Here is a 27,184-nt window from a genome sequence, read left to right as displayed (position 1 = left end):
CTGCAAACTTTAAATAAAGGGTGAAAGGTCACAGAGTGTCAGTGGGGGAGAATCTGACTCAACATTGCTGCAGTGAGCTGGAGCACACAGAGCCAAAGACTCTGCATGAGATCAATGAGTCCAGGCCACCGAGGTGCAGGTCTGAGATCAAACAAAGTTCTAAAAAACAGACTGACATGGTCATAAAGCTGCTGATTTCAGCTCAGGAAAACACTTCATACTTAATCTGAAGAACAACGTGTTAAATATGACTAATCTCTATGTGAAGACATGGCCCCGCCCCTCATAAATGGAGAAAATCTCTGCAAAGTGGGTGGAGCCAAGAAACACTGGGGCGTGGCAAAGAGGGGGCGTGGTCAGGATGAATTCACCAACTGATCATGTCTCCATCCTCCTTTAAGGTCATGACCTCTGGGTAGCGTCATCCGGCTCCCAGCGGGTTTACCGGAGTGGGACGCCTCCATGGTGAGGAGCAGAGACCCAGAGGGAGGAACTCTGGTTCTGATCTGGGAACGTCTGGGGAGGAAAAGGCGTCTCTGCTCAGGCTGCAGCCTCAGATAACGGAGGGATGGACTGAAGGTTAGCAAGGAAGCCCCAAGCTGAAATATACAGTAGATGCAAGGAGTCACGTCACGGTGACCGAACACAGAACAGGCCGATTGATGTCTGCACAGCTTCCTTTCTTGAGCTAAAAAATCCATAAAATTGCAGAGAAAGGTGCATGAAAGTGGCATTTCAGGCTCAGATGTAGAGGTTGTACAACGAAGCAGCTCAAAGTGCAGCTGAGCTTCACCTCAACGCAAACAACGCTGGAAGGTGAGATCCATGGAGGACCAACTGAGCAAACACAAAGTCCAGCGAGCGCCAGGCTGCCTACCCAGCATGCACTGCTGTTCAGAAGAAACCTGACATTTCAACACATGATAATGCTGCAGCACATTCCGCATTTTCTCTGGAGTTAAATTAACAATAAAACTGATGGAAAATTAGAACGGAACATATGAGCAAAGATAATTACATCTGAGGAGCTTTGAGTGGAAAAAGTTCAGCTCCTGACAGAGAGCTGGATGTTTAATCAGAAAATCACAAAAATATTTTCATTTGAATTAGCAGGGCTCTTTGGATGACAATAGGATGAAAAGCAGGTGTTTGATTTGAGGTTTGATTTGCTGTTAGCTTCAACTGAACCTTTTGATCCAACACAAAATCACAATCATGAACCATGACGACCACAGAGACATTCGGGTCGGTTCACAGGTCAATCAGAACCCCGAAGTGGACCAAACTTTTCCATAACACTTCATGAGAAAACCAACACAAAGAAATGCAAAGAATAATTCAGGATTTGTCTTAATAAAATGATGGTTTGTAACAGTTCTGTGTGTGTGCTGTTGGTGACCCAGGCTTCCAAACACACGCAGCAGCAGCAGCAGCAGCAGCAGCAGCAGCAGCAGCAGCAGCAGCAGCAGCAGCAGCAGCAGCAGCAGCAGCAGCAGCAGCAGCAGCAGCAGCAGCAGCAGCTCCAGCAGCAGCAGCAGCAGCTGCAGCAGCAGCAGCAGCAGCAGCTCCAGCAGCAGCAGCAGCTGCAGCAGCAGCAGCTCCAGCAGCAGCAGCAGCAGCAGCTCCAGCAGCAGCTGCAGCAGCAGCAGCAGCAGCAGCTCAGCACTCGACCAGAGGAAAAATGTTGATGTTCTTTCTGCACAAAACACTCAAAGTTTCCCCAAAAACCAGCTTCAGTCTCCCGTTGAGCCCAAACAAAGAGCTGGTGGATAACGAGCCCAGTTCACCTCACCTGCAGGGTTCTCAGAAATGTGAGCTCCACTGCAGAACTCAACAAAATGAGACCAGCAATCGTTAACGATTAGTGGTGAACTCTATCAATCTGACCTGGGGAGGATTTAAAGGTCAGGACGGACGCAGTTCCCCACAAAGACAGAAGACAAGCTGAAGAAAGTGATCAGGTCACAACTTTTGTCTCACTGGAATGGTTTACATTAAAACATGTTCAAATATTAAGTTGGTCTAGTCAAAGTCCAGATTTAACTCCACCAGTTACTCCAACAACCAGTTCATGGTTGTTGGAGCGTCGGTAGTTTCTTCATCTCCTTTAAATAACAGAAGATGTGGAGCAGCTGAAGGAGAGCGAGAGCCAAACACACGGAAAACAAAATGGCTGAAAGGGAGAGAAAGACTTGAGTGCTGGCCTCTATCCGACATCCCATAGTAACTACACAGGCAGCTAAGAGACTGTAAATGTTGGCTGCTTACCACTTTCAGAAGCAATCATCCTCTCAGCCATGCTCTGTTCTTCTCTCTTCTGCTGTTTCTGCTTCGACTTTTGCTCTTTTATCTGCAGAGCGAGAAAAAGGAGGAAGCAGACAAAACGTCACACTCCGTCCAGCCGCAGCCACAATCACTGGCGCTTTGGAAATGCTGTGAAAATGTTTCTGAAGCTTTTGGTTGAAACATTTCTTAATTTGCTTGGCTCATGGAGTCGCTGCGTGTTTCTGCAGCTACAGTTTTACTGCAGCTGTAGTTTTGTGCTAAAGAAGAAGAGAACTGAAATACAGGCAGCGAAACAGAAGACTGGTGGTTCTGACTTTCACTGTAATGTCATTAAGTCTTGGAGACTCGATGTTGTTTCATTGCTGTGTGAAATAAGGAAGCAAACAGGGAAAGCAGACGATCTACTGACACTGAGAAACCATAAATACAGACGCAACAATTCAAGGGTTGGAATAGAAATCAGCAGTTTCAGAGGGACAGAAATATAAAATAAATATCTGAAAGCAGTAAACCTACACTGAGGAGTCATCAAGCTGCTGCGTGTGGATGTGACGGTTTCAGACTGGAGTCATGAGGATGTTCCCCACAGCGTCACTGATGCTGATGAATCTGTTGGGACGCGCAGTCAGATCTCACTGCCTTTCCACACATCATCTGCGATGTTTACTATCATTTAATCACATGCTAAATTAACACACAGGCCTCTGCATGCACAGGGAACGGAAACAAGTTTATCTCCCAGTTTACAATCAATTAATAGCATTTCTCTTGAACTCCTCACTAACTGACAATGTTTCACATCTTCTGGTTCAAATTGCTTCTCAGAACAAACACTAATTGGAATTTAAATATCAAGGGTTTAAATGTGCAGATTAATCAGAGCCGATAGGAAATGCGTCGACTTTAAACGCAGAATTTTAACTTTAAATTCAACAGGTGCGACTAATGAATGCAGCAAAACACGATTTCTGAACATGCTTATCGAAGGTCACTGAAGTCATTTTGGTCATATATGAAAGTCAATGACTGAGCATAACATTGAAAAGTTAATTAGTTATTCAGATCAATATGTAAAACATTCACTTCCACTCAACTTTCCATCCGAATGCCTGGACAGTCTGAACTGAAAGCTTCTCCAGTAACGTCTCCCAGTTTATCTTCATCATCATCATCAGTGACTGTCGGACACCTGGCAGGTCAGCCATCATTATTTACCCCATACCAGGGTAATTACAGATTATTCTTTGTTGCTGGCCTTATGTAATGTTCATTCTGAGATAAACTGTTGTGCTGTGGTTCCCTCTGTTGTATAAAGACAGAAACATGTTTGTTTAGCTGCTGGTGGCCAGAGCACCTGAAGGATAACAAGTGTAGCTCCAGGACAGGTGTGTGACAATTTCTTGACTTGTTGCTTCAACAAATCTCTGCTAGGAGATTCAGAAAACAAGACAGAGCCGCTAACAACCAGAGAAGTGCAACCAAAACGCTGCTGTCAGAAGCATCAGACACTCGGACAGGCAGAGGGTTTAGGATCCTTCACAGCATCTGAAGGATGCCGGGAACCAAACGCTGCGGCTTCTGCTTCCCTCTGATCCTCACACAGCGACAAGATAATGCTGGCTTGTTCTTTTGTCTAGAAAAAGCAGAGCCAGCGTTATGAGGAGTCTTCCTCACTGCATTATTGTGACTGTGGCTGCGCTGCAAAAAGGACTTTTCTCTGCTGTAATGAGTTCCCCAACCAAACTGTACAAGGAGGTGATTATGCAAAAGGCTCAGCTGACTTGGTGGTTTAATGAGAAAGAGAGCAGCAGAGAAATGTTTCCTTTCAATGTAACGACAGAGAAATGAAACGTGAAAAAGTTTGATTCAGGACACTTTAAATTAATTAACTTTGGCACCTTGAACGCCATGGAGTTTAACTACAAAAGACACCTTTCCATTTATTTTTTGATAATGTGCATCCCTTTAATTAACCAGAGCAGTGTTCCCTGTGATTCCCACAGATTACTAATGAACTTTAAAATGGTCATTTTACCATATTTCTAATTATACCCTTATGGACTCCACTTGATATCACTGATGATTAATTGAAAACTGCAACGCTGAGCCAAGCCAGCCACTCAATACTTCATCTAAAATATTCACCTTTTATGGATTGGAAACCCTTCTTCATCATGTTCACAAAGATTGGAAAGTTTACATAATTGAAATTAAACTAACGCATCTTCCAAATAAATGTAAGGGTTAAAACATTTACGACTGACTGGTTGCTGCTGCGCTGGTCCAGATATTTTGGGATCTGAAATGAAGTGAGCTCATATTTCATCATGCGACCCGTCTACCTTGATGCCAGAGGCAGCTCTGATTTCAGAAAGTCAGTCACAGCTCGGACACCGTCTGCAGGCATCATTTCATTTCTATAGAGCAGAAACTGCAGTGGAACATAGAGGCAGCAACGCCTGCAATGCCTGCAACGCCGAGGCCAGACAGCAAGAACACGAAAAGATGAAAACCAAGACGCACCAGGCAGAAAGGATCATTCTAATTTAATCCTCAATTTCATTTTAGAGGCACGTTTTAGTCAAAAATAAGATGTTAAATCCACAGCAGAGCCAGTTCTTCACATCAGCTATTTGGGTGGCCACCCAGGGAGGCATCATGTTGGGGGAGGAACCAAGAATGAGAAAATAAACAATAACAACTTTGTTTCTCTAGACTTCCTGTGACATTAGTCCTTTAATCCTGGAAATGGTCGTCAGGTGGTAGAAGGCCGACTTTGAAACTGTCTTTATGTGACTCTGCATGTTGAGGTCAGAGGTCGGCCTCCAGAACGTTCCATTTGTGTCCAAAGATAAAAACTTTTGTTTCAGTTCAGATGGAAAAAGTAATGGCCCATAAATTCAGAGTCATCATGTGCATCATCATGTGCATCATCATGTGCATCGTTATGTGCATCATCATGTGCATCGTCATGTGCATCATCATGTGCATCATCATGTGCATCGTTATGTGCATCATCATGTGCATCGTCATGTGCATCATCTGCATAGCTCCAGTAGTTTAACCCAGATCTGTGTAAACTCTGAGCTCGCAGGCGAATCTATATATTAAAGAAGAGGGTTCCCCGGATGAGGCCAGGGGCATCCCACAGATCAAAGGTTACGCATCGACATGAAGACTTGAACTGAGCCGTGCTCAGGTTCGCTAACACCAGAAAACATGGATGACCTCCACGACTCACCAAATACACTGAAGCTGGTCTCTGATTGAGATTCCATCCACTGCAACACTTTGTTTCTCTGGTCTGATTTTTAGCTACTCGTTATGCATCTGACATGTCAATATGAAGACTGGCCTCTGCCCTGACCCGACCAGACCTCCACGGTGTCACTGCAGGTCGCAGAGCATGAAGCCATGCTGCAGTCAGGCCTTCACCATGTGCATGCCACTCTCCGTTTCTCCTTCAAATCAAGTAATTGTGGTTCTCACTCACGCCCACAAAGTATCATTACATATAATGGGGAATAATAACCATATACTGACAATCATTCTCTCTCCTCAGAAATAATGGCATCAGTTCACCTGCCAAAACATGGCCTTAACTCACAGGGATGCATTAAGACACCATTTGCCACCTGGAATCAAGATGAATATCAATCATGATTATGGCTGCTATCTTTAATTATCTGGCCACAAAAATTGTTTAATATGCAAGAGCACCTGGATGCTGTTAGAGAGATTGAGGCTTCATCAGCATTTGCTCTTCAGAAGCAGCTCCGGCCCGTAAAAACTGAGCTTTATGTCATGTGGAATGGTGAGGGACAGATTGGGAAATGGGCCGCTCCTTTTTTACCCCAGTTTACCGAGAGGCTAGACGTGAGACAGGACAGACATGTCTCTATGGGAAAAACTACAAGAAGAGGTTGAAAAGAAATGCATCGCATCGTGTTGTGGAGATTATTTCACTGTTTTCTCTAGAAAACAGTAAACCAACATGTTAAAATAATTCCTGTTTTCTAAGTTTGTGCTTTCAGCTAATGATACACCACTATTAAAGAAAAACCAATTACTCTGCACAGCTGGACATCTTTTATATGTACCTTCAGATCTCAAGCATTTGATTGCTTGTAAATACATGCCTGATTTAGACTTTTTTACAGGCTGAAAGTCAGCGGAGCTGGTGACAAGAAAGCAATTAATCACATTATCATGCCAATTAAAACTCAGTCTGCTCCACTGAAGGTAGAGAGGCAGCAAGAGGAAGGAACGTAACACTGAGGTACTTCAGGAAGTACATTTAAACCATTAGGTCTTATCTATCACTCTGATTGGTGCTTTGCAGATTAAACACCAAAGTGTGTGTCCTCTAAGAAGTGCAACTAATTAAAACAAAACCTTACAGTCTGTATTTATCCATCCAGTCTGACTGAGCCTCAGTTGTGGGTGAAATGTTAATATTTAGATGTGAAAAGTTATGAAGAGGAAAACATCTGCAGATGTTACTACAGAAATCTGGTTCCAAATTGACTGATAGGTTTTACTTAAATGTGATAATGTACATTAATGAACATCCAATGTTGCCATAAATACATCAGTTCTAGCAAAAATACTAGTTTCTCTCCATAAAAACAAACTGCACAAAATACAAGCATTCACACAATCTCTTACATGACAATAATAATTGCATAGTTGGGAAAAATATTGACTGGATATAGATTATTAAAGACTTATTAAAGATCCATATGCTTATCCTCATCTGAGATACATAGAAATATGTGTTTGCAATATGCAGTTTAATACATACGAATATTTCCTGATAGACATTCATGTCAGGTTAATCAGTTAAGGATAAATCAAATCAAATCAAATCAAATTAAATGTTATTAGTATAGCACATTTCAGCAAGGCATTTCAAAGTGCTTTACATCATAAACACAAGAACACAAAGTCATGCAACATATAATAGACAATACATTGTTACATATTACATTTCAAAAACAGTTCTAAACAGGTGTGTTTTAGTTGAGATTTAAAGGAAGTCAGGGTTTCCGCTGTTTTACAGTTTTCTGGAAGTTTGTTCCAAATTTTTGGTGCATAGATGCTGAAAGCTTCTCCTCTCTTGGTTCTGGTTCTGGGGATGCAGAGCAGACCAGAACCAGAAGACCTGAGAGGTCTGGAAGGTTGATAACAACAGCAGATCTTTGATGTATTGTGTGCTAAACCGTTCAGTGATTTATAAACTAACAACAGTATTTTAAAGTCTATTCTTTGAGCTACAGGGAGCCAGTGGAGGGACTTTAAAACTGGTGTTATGTCTATCTTCCTGGTTTTAGTGAGAACAGGAGCAGCAGCTTCTGGATCAGCTGCAGCTGGAGGATTGATTTGTTGGACAGGCCTGTGAAGACGCTGTTACAATAATCAATGCGACTAAAGATAAACGCATGAATGAGTTTCTCTAGATCTGGCTGAGACATTAGTCCTCTAATCCTGGAGATGTTCTTCAGGGATAGAAGGCTGACTTTGTAATTGTCTTTATGTGGCTCTGGAGGTTCAAGTCCGAGTCCATCACTACTCCCAGGTTTCGGGCCTGATCGCTAGTTTTTAGTTGTAATAACTGAAGCTGTGCATTGACTCTAGATCGTTCCGCTTTAGGTCCAAAAATGGAGAAAGTTTTGGCACATCCACACATTTATCTGTTCTAAACATTTATTCAGTGATTGGATGGGGTCAAAGGTCACCTGGTGACATCATAATGTAGAGCTGAGTATCATCTGCATAGTTATGGTAGCTAATATTATTTCCTGTTATGACCTGAGCTAGTGGGAGAATATAAATATTAAATAAGAGGGGTCCTAAGATTGAACCTTGGAGTACCCCACATGTGACCTTTGACCTCTTTGATGAGAAGTTTCCAATTGAAACAAAGAAATCCCTGTTCTTTATGTAAGATTCAAACCATTCGAGCACCGAACCGGAGAGTCCAACCCAACTCTCCAGTCGATTCAGTAATATGTCAAAAGCTGCACTGAGGTCCAACAGAACCAGAACCAGAACCGTGGTTCTGCCACAGTCCGTATTTATATGGATGTCATTGAATACTTTGACTAGGCCAGTCTCTGTGCTGTGGTGAGCACAAAACCAGACTGGAAAGTGTCAAAGCAGTGGTCATCATGAGGAAACTATTTTAATTGTTGACACAGTTTTTTCAATAACTTTGCTGATGAATGGGAGGTTGATAAATGTGATTGTGCTTTTAAAATGTCCACTTTATAATCCAAGATTTGCATCTCTTCTAAGGAATTAATTTTTACCTTGCATGGCTTCCATGACAAGAAAACAGAAAATCTGTCTGCCAATGAGAGTGACCTCAGAGTGAGATGTTTAGACAGCAGATGCATGACTAATAAATAGACGACAGTCAAGATAAACTCTGAGCCCAGAAACATTTCCAGCCTGCAGAAAACAAGCAGCTCAACCAGCCGCTTGGAGAAAGTCAGTCAGCAGGAGGCCTGCTGGAGACCAGTACGAGAAAGATGTGGTTTAGAACGGCCTGTCATTTGGTTTCAAGGATCTGAGTCAGTTTTTTCTATCAGATTAAACAATTTAAGGTGATTTTAAAGTGAGAAACTTTTTAATTATTGCAAATCCTCTGGTAATGATGAGTTTTATTTTTATCCTTCAAACAGGACAATCCTGAAGAGATGTGAGGAAATATGACAATGTTGACATAAATCACTTCACGCTCATCTGCGACGCAGAACTGGAGCCACTGCGCATAAAATGACAGAAGTTCTGCAAAAACACTGAAATTTCTAGAATAACTTTTATTTTATTTACAAAAAAATAAAAGTGGATGTTTTCTGATGTGAAAAAAAAAATCACAAATTTTGTAAATGTTTTTACAAAGTCATAAAAGTGAAATTAATGTTTGAGTTTTTTTGGCTGAAATGTACTAGACTGACACATTTTTCCTAAAATGGCCGAAATGTTATTAACGTCAGAGTGGAAAAGGTTGTGTGGCTGTTCATCTCTGGTTCCAGCTGAACGTCTTCACATCCAGCCTGTGATGATATATTTGTGCTTAAACAAGAAACAGACTGAAGAACTTCGTCTTCCAGCTGGATATTCTGTGAAGCGGCCGTCCTCTGGGAAAAAAAAGCTAAAAAAATCTCTTCACGTCTCTGTTTGATGGGTAGTTTCAGGATTTTGGGAGGTTTTGCAGACTGCAGTCCTCTGGGTTTTAATGTAATCCACCACCTGCTACCGTAAGTTGAAGCAACGTGTCGACACAAGCACAAATTCAAGGTGTTACAAATGTAGAGGTGCAGTTACTTAAGGCATGTAACAAATAGGATCAGGTCTGCTCTGCCTGTTTTATGAATTATTGATGTGTGCATAGATAAAAAACTAAGGTGAATAAACATTCATGTCTCAGCTTTGGAGCTGCTCTTCACCATCTGCAGCAAATATTCGCTAAAGATATAATAAAATACTGAAAAGCCTGCATGTTGTTCATTCTGAAGTTTTGATGTTTTCCTGTAAATCGTCTCCAGCGTCGGAGCGGACGACTCCTCCGCGCTCCCCTCTCAGACTTTGGGTTTCCAGCCACTGATCCTGACAGTGGGCCCCTCCAGGGGGCCTCTGCATCAAGTGGAACCATTTTGACTGGTCCTGACTCAGGGGCCGCAGCGTGACTCCAGAGGGGAAGAAATGAGCAAAGCGGTCACATTGTAAGCTGCACCACACGCTCCCGATCCGTTCCTGTTAGCCGACTGCTGGCTTGAACCTCGCCTTAATGAGATGCAGCAACACTCAGACACATGTAGCACGTCTGCTCTAATTACACAAGAAAGCTTTTTTGTCTCTTGCAATCCGTTCCGGCATCATGAAATTCACACCAAATCTTTTTTTTTCTTATTTTCATCTCTTTCATCTGTAAAAGAAAAGAAACCGGTGTGATGAGCAGAGACAGCTGCAGCCTGGCAGCAGAAAGCAAAGACTGTCATGTTTATGCTAAGGATGATGATCGGACTCAGAACAAATACGAGACTTCTTTCTTCTCTTTCTGCTGATCTCACATGGATATTTCAGAGATGTGTCAGGTAATTCACTGCAGAAGATTCATTTTCACTATCAGCTGTAAATGGACATTTCTTGTCATAAAGTGTTATTGTTTCAGTGAAAACTACAGATCACTGTGATCCTACTGTATTTACTGTGCTCGTCAGTGGCATGCACACCATTTTATTGCTTTTCTTGGATGCATTTGAAGTGTTGTTTTTTCAGGGTGGAACATTTTGCAACACGATTTAGTGTTGGCCACATTTATTTAAGTTAATCCAAGTCTAGACGTCCTTTTTCTGCTTCCACCACCACAAACTGCAGCTCTGCTCCTCCTCCATCAGCTCTGCACACGGCTGTGCCTGAATAGGCCACTTCCTCTGCTGGGATAACCAGGCAGCATGTTGCGTATTTGTGCACTGCTGCCACCTAGTGGCCGGAGGCTTGTTGCTATTGTTTCATTTACTTTATTGTTGTTTTCTGTGTTTTCCCTGGGTTTCCTCTAAATGACATTAAACCATTCAACTAGTGGAGTGGATGTATATACAGTATTTGAGCCTAAATGTGCATTTTTTTAAATCTGTGTTAAAATTTAATTCAAACTTTTGCACCATTTCTTGCTGTGACATTCATTGATTGTATTCCTGCATTATTATTCTACCCTGGTGAGAGAAAGGTCTGAATGCATAATTAAAAGTTATTATGAAATTAATGCCCTTGAAGGGGAAATGGCAGAAACTGCATTTTATGCTACTTATGCATCAACGCATTACAAATCTACATGAAATTTTATTGTCTGAGTGAGTTTTCTGGAGTGTTGACTGACCATAGTTCAATTATTCCTGATTAATTACTACAGACACGTTTAAGGTTTAATTACTGTTTGTTCAATTACAGCCGCACAAAATAATCTAGATGGAAATTAAGCTCATTTAGAAAAATTAAGGTGGTTATGAAATAATTCAACAATATTTATTAAAGTTGCTAGTTTTTTTTTTAAGTTACCAAACGTTTTGCAGAGGTCGTCATGTAAAATGAAGAATAGTTTGCAGTTCTTAGCTTCACAGCATTTCTCCAACTCTGCAGATGTTTTCTGCTAACAAACCGTTTGAAACAGGTTTTCTATTATTTGCTTCTATTCCTGTTTTACCTTCTAATTAAGAAGGTGACAGGCTAAGATTAAGGGGTGAGGAAATATTTGGTAAACAATTTTAATAAAAGGCTATTAATTTTAATCCCAATGTACTGCTTCCCCTAGTAGCATGTTGGGTCCCCTGGTGTGTTTTATTTCCATCCCAGTTCACTTCCAGGGTTGCACGTCGCTGCAGCAGCTCCAAGGACTGATTGCTGTTTATTAGTTCTATCCTGGTGGGTCGGCTTTCTGCAAGCCCTCAAAGGCGCTGGCTGGTGCTAAAGGCCTCTAAATGTGGATCTCAGAAGGTCAATTTTCATACTGAATAAAATAGAAATGTTCAGGGAGATAATTATAAAAGTCAAATCCTGAATGTTAATTCTGCAAACTAGATTTCTAGGTAAAAAACTCATCACAAAAGTCGTGTCTGTGTTCAGTTCTGAGGTTTAAATTAGCAGCAGCTTCCAGAAAGTCTCCAGAAAAGCTGCACATTCAAAACAATAGCCTCCAGTTTCATTTTATGACTGTTTCACAGCCATAAATATCTGCAGGTATATAAGAGCCAAGTTACTTTCACTGCTCTCTCTGCATTTCCCCCTCCAGGCACTATACAGCACCATTACACTTTCTTGCTCACAGTAATTGGTATCATGTGTTCTTTTGATTTAACTGACCGCGGACGTGTCTCTCACTGTTTATCTGGAACTGCTGGACAGTGTGCGTGTTAATCACCAAACGGATGCAGGTGATGATGTCATGGGGACAAATATGGCTTCCAGGATCACTGGACACCAAACTGACAGTTTTGGTAGGCGCTGCCTCCCTTCAGCTATCCATAGCGGGTCTATGAAATATGGACAGCAGAAAATTGAGATTCATCAGGCACGCCTGCCTTGCTCACTGAAATCTATATTCAATTTAGAGCATCTGTCATGGCCGGTGGCAGGCCGAGGCATGCTGGGATTGAGAATCACTTAAGTGCTCTGAAATTGTATGTAGTGGTAAAAAAAATCTCTATGTTTATCTCTCAGTGTATTTGCCTGGTGATCTGCTGCAGCTCTTTCTTATTCTATATCTTTGGGTGAATTGGTGTAAGGAGAGGCTTGGCCAGCAAACAGAAAGGCTTTTTGATTCACAGATGAATCACAAGAGTTTTCAGCCTGTAAATTCAGCCTGAAGCCAAACTGAGTCTAAGATTTCAGACGTTTGCTGTTTCCATTCCAGCGAAACCAGTTAATATACAGTGATATAGCTGGACATGTTTATGATGGATGTGTTCAGATACATTTAAGACATGATGTTTCAACCTTATGTCAACATGAGGAGCTGCTTTGCTGCAGGAGGAACGGCTGAACTTCATAACACAGATGGCATCATGAGGAAAGAATATCATGTGGAAATATTGACGCAACATCTAAAAAGCTCAGGACAGTGAGTCAGAATGGAGGTTCAAATTTAACTTAAAGAAAGTTCAGTCCATGTTTTAGTGTGAGCGCCACAAAATCTGATCCCAATCCTGCAAGTCCTGAAACCTGACCCAGTCAGGCCGGTTCTGTCAGCAGGACTGGACCAGAACTCCAGAAACCTGGAGGTCTGACCCAACAGAGAGGTCAAAGCAGCGCCACCAAATACTGAGTTCAAAGACAGTAAGAAATAAATTCAGCGTATTATTTCTCTCATTATTGAGCCATTACCAAACAGAACAGATTAATAATCCTGACTGCTTTCTGTAAATGCATAAAAGCTCTTAACCCTGGAAGACCAAAGGCTCTTACTGAAAATGATTTCCTTAATGTCTCATGTTTTGCTATAATTTGGTCGATAATCATCTGAAGAAACTCCAATATTGGAATTATTTAATGTTCCGGCAAAATAAAACCAAATAAAAATGTGAAATCATATTCGGCTACATGCAGCAACAAAGACAGATCATCACTTTAAAACGGCAGACAGGATCAGATCTCCAGAAAAACAGACTGGTTTCCTCTCTGAGGTGTTCTGATTAAGAGGAAGGAATTGGCTAATTATCTTCAGAGCATCGGGCACAAAGGTCAGGTTTTAGCTGCAGGTTTGGTTTCCAGCGGCTGTGCAGCAGGTCAAAATGAGGCTGAGCATTCTCATTAGCGGCCATTAGGCTGAAAATCTGTCAATAATAGAGCTGCTGGAGCCGCGTGTCCTTCTGACACACACAGCATTAAACCTGTGGCCCTCTGGCCGGGCCCCGCTCTCTCACCTGACGCTTCCCTTCTCTGATGATGGAGGAAATATGAAAGCTGCTGGTAATTGTTGCTCTCATATGCTGACCTCAGTTTGTTTCACCACAGCTAAAGCTCAGCCGACTTTCCACAGGAGCGCAAAATCTGGAAGGATTACAAAACATCTTTGCTACAAAGTGAAACTTAACATGGAAATAAACTTTCTGGTTGATGAAACTGTGAATAAGTTACGTAGCCTCCTATCTTTACCCAGCAGGAGTTAATGAAACGTTTCCGTCTCTGAATGTGGAGAAGAAGAATGTTGACGTCACAGCAGCGCATTGTTTATGGAGTCGTTTATGGATCGATTTTAACGTTTATTTAGCCCTGAAACAGCATCGTCACAAGGTCCCAACAGCACAAAGTAAGCTAATAAAAAGCAAACAGCCAACAGCAATGGCTTTATGTGGAGTGTTGAACTGCAATTTCTGTTTGGAGTCTGAATGAGAAACGATGAGCTCACTGATATACACTTCTTTCCTTTTTTATGGTTATGATTTTCATTCATTGTTATGTCCAAATTTACTGCGTCTGGCTTTTTCTGGTGCAGAATTATGACACTTCTCACATTAAAAAGTCTCTGACCGGCTGTGAAGTTTGGTCACATCAGATAAATCACAACATGAGGCTTCAGTCTGCAGAAACAACATCAGACACGTTTCCAGAATAGAGCTCATATTGAAGAGCTCACAGATCAGAGATCTTCAGTCAGGGCCGGAGCTATGGGTCACATTTTGCTGTGTCGTTTCCTGTGTACATTTTGTGTAAAATTGTTTAGTTCTGCAATATTTTGAAATCATCGCAGAGCCTGTTTAGGCAGAACCGGGTTTCATCAGTCGACCGTTCAGGTTTAAATTCATCTCAGTCTGCCAGAAATAGCAACTGAAAGCTTAACAATTTTAACCAGCTTTACAGTTTATACATCTATTTTAATAAAATGTCCAACTTTGATAGACATCCAAAATTACCAAGGAGTCAATGAATTTTATTGCATCAGAATAAACTAGCAAATAAATATTTGTGGCAGGCATGTTATTGTATGAATATATTTTTAATAATTTCACATGTAGATTTTTGCTTACTGGAGGAATTCAGCTCCTCCGTCTGTTATTGTTCAAACATAAAATGACTTCCATGTTTCGCCATCAGTCTGTCTGCAGAATGGCCGCCGTAAAGCTCTTTATTAGTCTGTGGTGAACAATGAGCCGTGTCAGCTGACAGAGGGAGACCCCCACTCCTCATTCCAAACACTGGAACCCAAGGAAGTGACAATCAATAGAAATGCTTCATTTGTTTTATGTGCTGCACACACTGCAGCACAGACTCCCATCACGTCGTCGTTTTTAACACATTTCCACCCACAAACGCGCCATTTGTTGAGTCCGCAGGCTTGTTATAGAGACCAGATGCAAATGATTACAACAAAAAACATTTATATGGTTCTGTGTGCAAGACTTTCTCAACCAGTTACTCTTAAATATTTAATATTATGCAAAACAAGAGTCAAACAGTGAAGGTGAATGTTGGCGTTTTGTGGATACAAGTAAGAAATTTGTAAAAAATCAAAACATCTGAACAACGCGCGCACATTGAGAAAAGGTACGTCCACTGACCCGGTCAGACTGACGACTGGACTCAGAAGTAGAGACCAGTCTCTGCAGACATGATATTTATTTTGCTGAAGGACCTGAGCTGCGTAGATTTGGACGAGGCAGCTGACGAGATTCGATCCAGATTAAATGGACAATAATAGATGAAGATGGAAGTTTAACTTGTATATAAAATACAAAAATTGGATCTTTTACCCTGCAGGGCAAAAAGAGTCAGAGTATTCTGGTTTAGTTAGTTTTTCCATTTGATCAAAAATTGATCAAATGGAAAAACTATTGATGGGACATCAGTGCATTTCTACTTCAGTTAGTTTTAATTTTGCATCCATCTATTAATGTAAATCAAACAGCTTGATGACCAAAGTGTCATTTGTCAGATTCATTCTCACCATAAATTCATTAGAATCCATTTTAAATGCGTTTTGATTTATTGATGTATTATAAAACATTCAGAATCTAATCAGCTTGATTTCATTGATCAATGAGCCCTGAATGGACATCCTGCTGAGTTTCCTACTTTTCATTGGATGCAACAATTTTACAAAGAGTGTTGACATTTTTAATTATTCTCAGCAGTTCTTTAGAAACGTTTCTCAGATTTGGTTCGATTTGGGTGAGTTAACTGAGAAAAGTTATGAGGAAAACAGCCTCATTCACACAGAACCTCATAATGAGAAGCAGCCTTTTAAAAAAACTATTATTGTGAGGTTTGTTCCAGAGCAACTTAACAAGATTTTCAATAAATGTGTATCTTTATGCTAAGTTTGATGCTGGATGTTTAATAGGCAGCTGATTCCTGAAACCTTTTTAATAAGCTGACTAAATAAAAAAAATGCTCTGCAGATACGTCTGTGATGTGGTTGCTGCGATCAGGGCGGTCGCCAGCAGGAGGCGCTACGTTCCCCGCCAGCAGGAGGCGCTACGTTCCCCGCCAGCAGGAGGCGCTACGTTCCCCGCCAGCAGGAGGCGCTACGTTCCCCGCCAGCAGGAGGCGCTACGTTCACCGCCAGCAGGAGGCGCTACATTCTCCACCAGCAGGAGGCGTTACGTTACCTGCCAGCTGCTCACTGATGGAGTCACAATCTCCATACCTGGAAACTGCAAACTCACTCAGCACTGAGACTGTTTCCATATTTATTGGTATTTTATGAAAAGGTGAGTGCAAAATCACATCCTGAAGGGAAAATGATGAATGGAGTCACGTTTCACTGAAGCTACTCAACCAGTTTAACACCAACACCGGTTAACTTTTACTCAGGTCCAGTGAAACTGGATGGAAATAATCCTGGGGTTTGGTCGAACCTGACCTGAACATGTTCAGCTGGTTTTCCTCACATTGCTCTTCCCCTTTGAATTATCTGCCGGACGTTTTGAGGTCTCCCACTAAAAACTGGAATCATCTGATTGACACAAATCAGGTCAGTGAGTCACAACAGATAAACTTCAGCTTGTACTGGAGACAGTTCCTCTTTAATATTATCATAACCTCAAATAGCAAACACAAGCTGTCCATTCGAAATCCAGATTGTGGGGAAAATTCAACCCTGGAAAAAGAATATGCACAGTATATATATATATGCGCAGTATCTTGGCACAGCCAAGATACTGCGCAGAACCCTCAAGCTCCCAGGCCTCTGGTAGAGGACCCGAGCTCAGAGGATAAGAACCACCCGCGGTGGGTGAGAAGGGAATTTTTTTTATATATATATGGGGCTTGTCCCATGTAGGACAAGCCCCTACATGGGATGTACCACCAGCAAATAACCCAAGTGGCTGATATCAGTAAATCCTACCAATGGCTGGAAAAAGCTGGACTCAAGGACAGCACAGAGGCCCTCATCCTGGCCGCCCAGGAACAGGCCCTAAACACCAGAGCAATAGAGGCCCAGATCTACCACACCAGACAAGACCCAAGGTGTAGGTTGTGCAAGGAGGCCCCTGAGACAGTCCAGCACATCACAGCAGGGTGCAAGATACTGGCAGGGAAAGCGTACATGGAGCGACATAACCAAGTGGCAGGCATAGTGTACAGAAACATCTGTGCAGAATATGGACTGGAAACCCCAAGATCAAAGTGGGAAACACCCCCAAAGGTGGTGGAGAACACCAGAGCTAAGATCCTGTGGGACTTCCAGATCCAGACAGACAAAATGGTAATGGCGAACCAACCAGACATTGTCGTAGTGGATAAACATCAGAGGAAAGCCGTTGTGGTAGATGTAGCAATACCAAGTGATTGCAACATCAGGAAAAAGGAGCACGAGAAACTGGAGAAATACCAGGGCCTCAGGGAAGAACTGGAGAGGGCCTGGAAGGTGAAGACCACAGTGGTGCCTGTGGTCATCGGGGCCCTCGGGGCAGTAACCCCCAAACTGGAGCAGTGGCTACAACAGATCCCAGGAACAACATCAGACATCTCAGTCCAGAAATGTGCAGCAGTCCTTGGCACAGCCAAGATACTGCAGGACCCTCAAGCTCCCAGGCCTCTGGTAGAGGACCCGAGCTCAGAGGATAAGAACCACCCGAGGTGGGTGAGAAGGGAATTTTTTTTTTATACAAAACTGCAAATAGTGAAAAACAGAATATTTTCTTCTAATAAGCATGATTTTAAAAACTTTACTAAAGATTGATTATGTTTAACTACAGACAGAAGTTGATGTTGCAGTGATATTATTTAGAAGCAAACTGTGTTGCTGAGTTAATGTTCATTTCATGAGCAATTCATTTTAAGCTCCCATCTTATAAAAATGAAATCTGAAATTAAAATCATATTCTATTGTCCTTCAGTGAGATAAAACACCCAAAAGGCAGGCAGCTGTAATCAACTCCATCACAGTTAAAAAACATTTTTATCAGTCTGGATGGAAGTTTTCACACCCTTACAGTTTTATTCAGTTTTTATTGTTTTGCCACAGGTAAACATTTCAGATTGTTACAGAAATGTCAATATTAAACTAAAAGGGCCTGATTAAAAAAATCTAATGCACTGAATTAATTTTGAAATGTAATCAGAAACTCTGGAAGAAGCAGAAGGATAAGTGAATGCTCAACAACAAATCCTCTGATATCAGAGGAAAAGAGAAAGTCGTCAGACTGTCGTTAATCTGGTCCAATCAGGAGAAACGTCACCAGCTTGATTCTGTAATCCCAGCCACCTTCTGAATGGAGGGAAGACTTTCTAGCATCTCTCAGCCTCCTTCATGCTGTCAGTCAGGTGCTGTTTAAGCGGTTCTGTCCAACCAGCGGCGTGTCCAGAACCCGGTTCTGTCCAACCTGCGGCGTGTCCAGAACCCGGTTCTGTCCAACCTGCGGCGTGTCCAGAACCCGGTTCTGTCCAACCAGCGGCGTGTCCAGAACCCGGTTCTGTCCAACCAGCGGCGTGTCCAGAACCCGGTTCTGTCCAACCAGCGGCGTGTCCAGAACCCGGTTCTGTCCAACCAGAACCGGGTCGTTGCTGTTCCCCAGTGGACAGTTCTTTGCTCATGGATTCGTTGTCATTTGTCAGCGATGTGAGCGAACCAATTACAGGACTGTTCACAGGCAGCACAACACGCTCATTCATTATTTATAGACAGATCCTAACAATGAATGCCGGAGACAGCTATTCTTCACTCGTTCCCCAGGAGATTCTACATGCATGCTGACGACTGTCGATAGGAGGAGAGTCCCACAGAACGCATCCCAACACGACATTTACAGGGATTTATTACTCTGACCGCATGGAATAAAGAACCAGAGCAACTCTCAGCGTTTAAAAGTACAATTAAACCAAAGCAATCTCTGAAATCACTTCTTCTACTTGATAGATGCAGATTTCATTTTGCAGTTTTAGTGGATCCCAAGACTTCAGAGAGTCCAACTAATTTATTAAAATCATAAAGAGTTCAGACTTGTACTATGCCCAGTTAAAGCAGAAACATTTGGTGGTTTAGTCGGCTGCCATGTTTACTCTGACCAACAGAAATCACCAGGAAGAAAACCTGAGACTGGAGCTTCTCCTTCCAGCAGGACCAGCAGCCTGAATATCCAACCAGAAAGGCAACAGAATATTTATGACTTGGGATGGCCTAGTCAAAGCCCAGAAATAAATCTAGCTGTGTGTCTGGCAAGTCAAAAAACAAACTGTTGTATAAAAATGAGCAAAATTTCAGTCTCTAGATATTGATAAAGAAATATTTGTAAAAAATTTAACAAAATCTAAAAAAAAAAAGTCAAATTCATTTGACATTTTTGGCATCATTGTCTTGTTTTAAATATAACATGGAAAAAGTTGCACAAACATCAACCATTAACTAAATAAACTGAGTTTTGAGCCGCTGACAAATTCTCCAGTGAGACCAAACCATCTGCTTCTGTTAGCAGTGAAACCCACAGAAGAGGAAAGTGGAGCCTGGAGGTCAGAGAGTCTGGAGACTGTTGGCCAACATGAGAGAGTGACGACTCCATTAGGCATTCACCAAACCACACACTTTACCAGGATGCCTTCAAACGGCTCTTCTTTCAAAGCCAGTCCAGCAGACACAAACAGCAGTAAATAAATCAGACTGGATCACGTTTCCTACCTGGAGCGTCCGACCGTTTACCGACAGCAGCAACGCTCCGTCCACCACGACGCAACCAGAACCGGACAACCTGAGGCAGCAACCGCCGGAGCTATTTTAAGTCCTGAACTTCATCTTCCATCGCAAGTCTCCCAAAATGTTGAATACTTTGAAATGAAACAGACACAAGAAGTAAATCCAACACAGATCCAAAAGTTTCCTATAAGATCAGAAGACAGAGGAGATTTTTCCAAGCAGGACTGAGAATCTATTTGTTGGGTGGTGCAGGGAGGGGGTGTGATGGAGGGGAGTGCAGGGTTGCACTTCTGGTATCAGGTGTCTCCTGCACTTTTCAAGAGAGATGGTAATGCCAGCATGTGGGCAAATTAAATGGAGAGACAGAAAAATGCATTATTGATCAGGGTGAAGCAGAAGTGTCTTGCTCACAGTGCGGGATCAGGTTTGGGTTCAGGGTAATTAATCCTCCGGCCTGAATAAAAGCACAAGAACTGATCCGCAGCCCGTCTCTGCTTGTGTTTAAGTCTGTTTTTGCCTCAGCGCTGTGAAAATAGGTCGCTAGCTCGTGGGCAAAACCGGTCCAAGGCACCACTGGGATAGCTGGGGCACACTTAAACGCACACATGGCGTTTCCTGCTCATGAACACCCACAAGCACGCAGAGAACTGGGTAGGAAGGTGAAACAGACGCAGAGAGCACCTGTGCATCTTTCTATTCTGCCAATTTGAGCGAAGCAGGTGTCATATTTAGCCTGAAAAGTGCAGCGTAATGAGGAATGAGACTCTGTGATGCTGCTCACAACACAGAATCCGTTCATCAGAGAAACCGAGACGTTCATTTTCTTTTGTCCTTTATTTGCTTTGTTCCTCACTAAAACATCAGAATAAACACAACCCTCAAATTTTCTCCATCTGCCTTTTTTTTTTGTTTATGGAGCCCCTTGCAAAGCATTTTTACCTAATTTGCACTGGAAAGTCTGGACTTTGAGTAGGCCGTTCTGACACGTGAATCTGCTTCATCGAAACCGTCCATTGACTCCTTGGCTGCATGTCTTTCTGGACGGTGACCTTTCACCCCACCAGACTCCAACAGCTTTTCAGACCATAATTTACCTCCATCCATCCTCCCTTCACCAGGCCACTGCCTTTGATTCTCATCACCCTTCCCTGCTCCATCTGGGATTCCTCCCATTGAGCTGCATTTTTTCTGGTTGAATTTTAACCAATCGGTGATCAGGAGGGGGATCTCTGGTTACATCACATAGGTCATTGCTAAACTTTAGCCAGGCTAGCCTTCCCTATCCCCTCAGGATGATGCTGCCACCACCATGTTTCACTGGGAAATATTAGGGCGATGTGTGGACAGCGTTTTGCAGGAAGGGCCAGTTTTCCTGTCACCTGAGCGAAGTGGCTTCTGCTCCATGTTTGCTTCTGTGGCTTGAGGTAAAATTTTAAATTTAAATGGATCTTATGAGATTCATAAGATTTCCCACTTTCTCCAAATAATCAAGTTGGTGAAGTGCATCACTAACAATTATCCTGCTGTCACAGTCTTCCTCCTGAGCGGTGCATCTCTGCAGTCCATCCAGAGTAACCATGTTTGTCTAGAATTCTCAAAATGAAAACACAGACTGATTTGTAGTCTGACGTTTAAGAGACCTTTTCTTGTATTCTTATTCTCCGTTAGTTTTAGGCCAGATGCTGCTTCCACTCAACACAAAGGCCCAGTTAGTTTGTTACATTTGCAAGTCATTATTGGTCATCATGAATTCTAGTGCAAAGAACTGCAGCAGATGGTCATCTTTATGCACTTAGAAATTAAAACACATGAAAAGATCCCATCAGCAGGTTTATGATGCAGTGGGATCCACGGTGTGTGTGGGCTGATGCTGCGCCTCTGCATTCCCACGACGTCTCCACTGCGTTTACAAATGCCGACACTTTCTTCCATATTGTAGACGTTTTCATGCAGGATGTTTCTTTGTTGATCTAATGAGTCGTATTAATATAATCCTTCTCGTTCTCCTGCTATCTTTAAAAGACACACATGGTTCACACACAACCATCCGCTGCAGATACCACCTATGTTTTTCCAGACAACTGTTCCATCCGTCTTTCCGAGTGTCACCCAATTAAAGCTTTTTGCCCGTGATGAAATGAACCAATTAAGCAAAGCACTTCTGCTTGGGCAGAGATCCATCTCCTAATGGGTGAGACTCGCTCAAAAGAACGCTGCGTCTGGATCGCCTCTGCACCTCATTATCATGCGGCTAATAGCCATCACTCACACCAACGAGGCTCACTCGCACCAAGCAAATGGGCATCCATCCATGAGCTTCGCTGAATCATAATGCTCCAACATTTGATTATCTGGAACACAACACAAACATGGTCCATGGTGGCCATAAAATTAGATGGGTTCAACAGCATAAATACTCAACGCTGAACCTTTGTTGCAGAAAATAAGATGATAAAGGGCAGAACTGAATCAGATAATATTAGAGTGAATCATTATTTATCTTGATTTAAATAATCTCCTGACTCAAGTCTTTTTGCTCCAGGTAAATCATTCGCCATCAGCTACAGGGGGAGAAATCACCTTCTCATGGTGGTTAAAGAAACACATCAATTATTCAGATTCAGAATTTAAATATTAATCTTAAAAACTTGTATTGGAGTATTTTTATATTATGCAGTATTGTGACTGGATGAGGGAAATATCTCAGCAGCGCCACCTGCCTGTGACAAATTTACAGTTCAGTTTCAAACTGGTCATCTTTCCTTTGGTTGGTTGTAAAAGATGAACGAAGAAAATTCAACTCATAAAACATAGAACAGAGTGAAACACTCAACATTAAATCGGAAGTTTTCAGTTTCACCTGTTAGTGTAAAAGGAAATATCATCTTTATTGGCCCTTACAGAGGTTTTTTAATGTAGAATCAGAAACTTTCTTTATAGATCTGTGACACGTTTTGATTTATGTTAGAAATTTCAGGATGATCTTTTCCCATAAGGTCAACATTTGATCAGGTTTGTGGGTCTAACAGTGTTAGCAGAATGGAGGACTTTACTTTAACTGAATCAGCTGAGCCGTTCTAAGACATTCCTTCTTTCGTCGCTCCAACACACTGGGCTCTTTACGAGGCGCGGTGCGGCTAACCGGTTTAGCCCCCTCCATCATGAGCGCCGCTCTGACTGATCACAGCTGAGGCAGCAGGTTTCAGGTCCTGCTAACATCTTCGTTTGGCAGCTGGAAATCTAACCTGACCACAAGAGTCTGACCCACTTCCACGGGATTTTGTTGCCAAATTATCCAGAACCTTCAAAATGGTTCTACTGAAAGACTCGGGTTTCATTGCAGCCGTTTAGAAAACAAGTAGAACAAATGAGAGTAAAACCCTGGAAAAGAGTGACAGGCTAAAGCAGCAGAAACACCAGCTGGGATCCTTCCAACCGAAACACACTCACCTCTGAAGGCGCTTTATTGTCAGGATGATTTCTGAATGCAACAACAAAAGGCTCATTATGTTTTGTTCCATAGAGGACAAAACATGAGCTTATTAAGTCTGGACAGCAAGTCTGGTGTAGTCGGGTGTTTCCAAATCAGATAAATGATCATTTTTTAAGACCTCATTTGGTTAATCACGGCGTTTGGTCATGACCAAGGCATGTTAGTCTGAGGGAGGGCGGAGCTCTACGGAGGGCGGAGCTCTGGGGGAGGATGGAGATCTGAGGGAGGGCGGAGCTCTACGGAGGGCGGAGATCTGAGGGAGGATGGAGATCTGAGGGAGGGCAGAGCTTTGGGGGAGGGTGGAGAACTGAGGGAGGGTGGAGAACTGAGGGAGGGCGGAGCTCCATGGAGGGAGGAGCTCTGAGGGAGGGCGGAGCTCTATGGAGGGAGGAGCTCTGAGGGAGGGCGGAGCTCTATGGAGGGAGGAGCTCTGAGGGAGGGCGGAGCTCTATGGAGGGAGGAGCTCTGAGGGAGGGCGGAGCTCTATGGAGGGAGGAGCTCTGAGGGAGGGTGGAGATCTGAGGGAGGGCGGAGATCTGAGGGAGGGCCGAGCTCTATGGAGGGAGGAGCTCTGAGGGAGGGCGGAGCTCTATGGAGGGCGGAGCTCTGAGGGAGGGCGGAGATCTGAGGGAGGGTGGAGATCTGAGGGAGGGCGGAGCTCTATGGAGGGAGGAGCTCTGAGGGAGGGCGGAGCTCTATGGAGGGAGGAGCTCTGAGGGAGGGCAGAGCTCTGAGGGAGGGCGGAGCTCTATGGAGGGAGGAGCTCTAAGGGACGGCGGAGCTCTGAAGGAGGGCGGAGCTCTGAGGGAGGGCGGAGCTCTGAGGGAGGGCGGAGCTCTGAGGAGGGACTTCATCACATGGAAACTTTTCTGTCCTGGAGAATCGTCACACTGACAGTTTGAAGGTGACCGGCTCATCATGCACAGCAGAACAGCAGCGTGCGTCACGCCTGTGAACAGGAAACTTTTCCAAAGTCCCCTCAGCGTGGACCGACAAAGACGTCACATTTACTGATTTTAAAAGCTGATTGGCTGTTTGATCACTTCAGGGTCACTTCCTCTCAGCTCGACTCCAGGTGGCAGAAATAAGTTTGAGAATAAAATTGCCACTCGTGTTTTTTTACTTCAGCTTGGGTTGTGCTGATGTTAACTCTAATGTGTAAAACAACCTCTGCTTTATGTATATTAGTGCTGTACTGTATGCATTTTCATACAGTAACAACATTGTTTCAAGGTTATAGAGTGTAGCTTTTGTCCAATTTGAATTTTGCATAGTGGAACAAAACTCCTGAGAGGCGTAATTTGCAGAAACCTGAGGTGGAGTGGGCACCAGCGGCTCACTTTACCCCCAAGAACAGCAGCTTTCAGCAAAGAGGCAAAGACAAGGTTAGAGCTGAGCCGCTACGCTGAAATATACACACAAAATATGCTGCAGGCAATTCGTAAAGATCCTTTAAAGAACCACAAAAAGGCCAAAAAATATGTCTTTAGAAATATGAAAAATCTCGTTATGCTTGTTATCAAAAGCCTATCAATGTTTTATTTTTCTCACATCATTCAATATTCATTAAAAGTGCACTGGAAGCTCATATTTTAACTATTTATACTTGTTTACTTACAGCTTTGACCTCAGAATGATTACATTATCTATAATTTGTAGAGCGTGCTCACATTATGAATATTTCATGGCAGAGGTCTGAATCCTGCCCTGAAGATTCACAAGCAGCGTAAAGAAGCATTAAAATGTTTCGACGCTTCCGTTAAAACCAATAACAAATAAGAAATGCAAAAACTAGACTCTGTAAATATAGGTGACACAGAAATATAAATGTCCAGAAAGATCCAGCGATGCTTTAAGAGGTCATTTGATCCTGAATTTAATCGATGACGTTCCTCCATTTAGGTATTGAAAAATAGATACGCTCTGCTTAATGTCGTTGTTGTGTCTCTATACTTGGACAAAACTCTTCTCTCATCATGTGTGTTTGCATGTGTGTGTGTGCGTTTGTGCGTGTGTGTGTGCGTGTGTGTGTGCGTGCATGTGTGTGTGTGCGTGTGTGTGTATGTGTTTGTGCGTGTGTGTGTGCGTGTGTGTGCGTGCATGTGTGTGTGTGCGTGTGTGTGTATGTGTTTGTGTGTGTGTGGGGGTGTGTGTGTGTGTGTGTTTGCATGTGTGTGTGTAATCACAGCCTGTATCTCTGAGATTAGCTCCCTGTTCTCTCGCTGCCTGAATCTCTGGATGTACAGTAACGATTCGAGTCGAAGCGTCTGAACAGATCTCCTTTAAATCCTTTAAATTCTCACGTTCTGATTTATTAAGATGCTCTGCAAGCCGCACCGATAAGGATGTGTATTTATACACATACACAACACAGGCTCCATATTTTACATTTTGGTAACATTATGCAAAATAAATCAACCTTATTTATGCATTTAAAACTACAGCACCCCCCAGGTCAGCCCCTTTCTGCCCCTGCTCCTGGTTCTGCTCCTTGTTCTGCTCCTGCCCCTGGTTCTGCTCCTGCCCCTGCCCCTGCCCCTGCCCCTGCCCCTGCTCCTGCTCAGCCTCAGGACTCTTGTCGAGTTCATGCTCTTTTCTTTCATCCAATCAGAAGTGGAAATGCAGCAGTGCTCATTTTTCTGACAGGCTCTTAACGCTGAGTGCCTTGTGCTTTTCAATTCTTTACGCCTCTAAGTGTTAATGGGTGAAGTGTCCCTATTACTTCTTTTCTCATGAAGACAGACTTAAACCTGCAACAGTAAAAATGTTCACAGTCTGTCTGTTAAGAAACAGCAGCTTGAGAAAATTATGGTCTGAAATTATATGCAGTCAAATTTTGACAGAAGATTTTGATGAAAGTTTCACACAATCATCTGGATGGATGGATTATGACCTTCTCTATTTATTAGAGATTAATCCCACACAGACCTAGAATAACAACTACTTGGTCAAAATTTGGTTCCTCCATTCAAACACAAAACCTGTTAAAGGAAAGATCCAATCGGGTCCAAAACCCGCTCCACCGAACATCCCAGAGGAGGATGAAGATCCGACACACACACACACACACACACACACACACACACCACACACACACACACACACACACACACACACACACACACACACACACACACACACACACACAGTCATACAAAAATATCAGCAGCAAAGCCAGTGTTTCCACCAGGGGCTGAAAAGATTAATCGGGTTAATTGATTATTAAAATAATCTTTTACTATTTCAGTAATCGATACACAAACCAGAGTAAACAGACTCTGGAAAAATCCTTTTGCTGACAGAAATTAAGCCAAAACTGCACAAAAATACATATTTTGCATTTATGATAAAAACCCCAGAGTTGTGAAAGGTTCACATTCTGTAAAAATCTCCAATTAAGCTCCTTTAGTTATGTAATTATTAAACACAGAATTAAAAAAATAATCAGCAGAATGTTCACTACTGAATACAATTGTTTCAGTCTTATTTAAAAAAATAATTTGATTATTTATTAGCATCTTTTAATATATATGTATTGTTTAATACATGTGCCAATTTTTGTGCTAATTTTGTGTGAATGTGCCAATTTTTTTTTTCAAATAATCAATAAATGATCGATCACTAAAACAATGGCTCCAGTTGGTTTGGCCTCCAGATCTCCCTGATTTAATCAATAAACTGAGATTCTCTGGACTAGTCAGTTGGATGTTGCTCTCTGATGGAAACGTTCCTGCAACCAGGTGAAAAACAGAAAAACAAAGTTAGACAGC

At 42.6% G+C, this 27,184-nt stretch overlaps 1 protein-coding gene across 1 annotated transcript in view; it reads right to left on the bottom strand.

The window, feature by feature from the left end:
• Window positions 1-27,184, bottom strand: part of LOC129360659 (leucine-rich repeat and immunoglobulin-like domain-containing nogo receptor-interacting protein 2) — a 189,494-nt gene that overhangs the window by 78,307 nt on the left and 84,003 nt on the right. The window contains 1 exon segment of the mRNA XM_055030986.1: window positions 2,269-2,350. The gene's annotated coding sequence lies outside the window, so the exon portion shown is untranslated.

This window comes from Poeciliopsis prolifica, unplaced genomic scaffold (assembly GCF_027474105.1).
Source record: "Poeciliopsis prolifica strain line A6 unplaced genomic scaffold, Auburn_PproV2 SCAFFOLD006, whole genome shotgun sequence".
Lineage (NCBI taxonomy): Eukaryota > Metazoa > Chordata > Actinopteri > Cyprinodontiformes > Poeciliidae > Poeciliopsis > Poeciliopsis prolifica.
The sequence above is the reverse complement of the archived record's forward strand: the minus strand, read 5'-3'. Positions and strand labels throughout refer to the sequence as shown.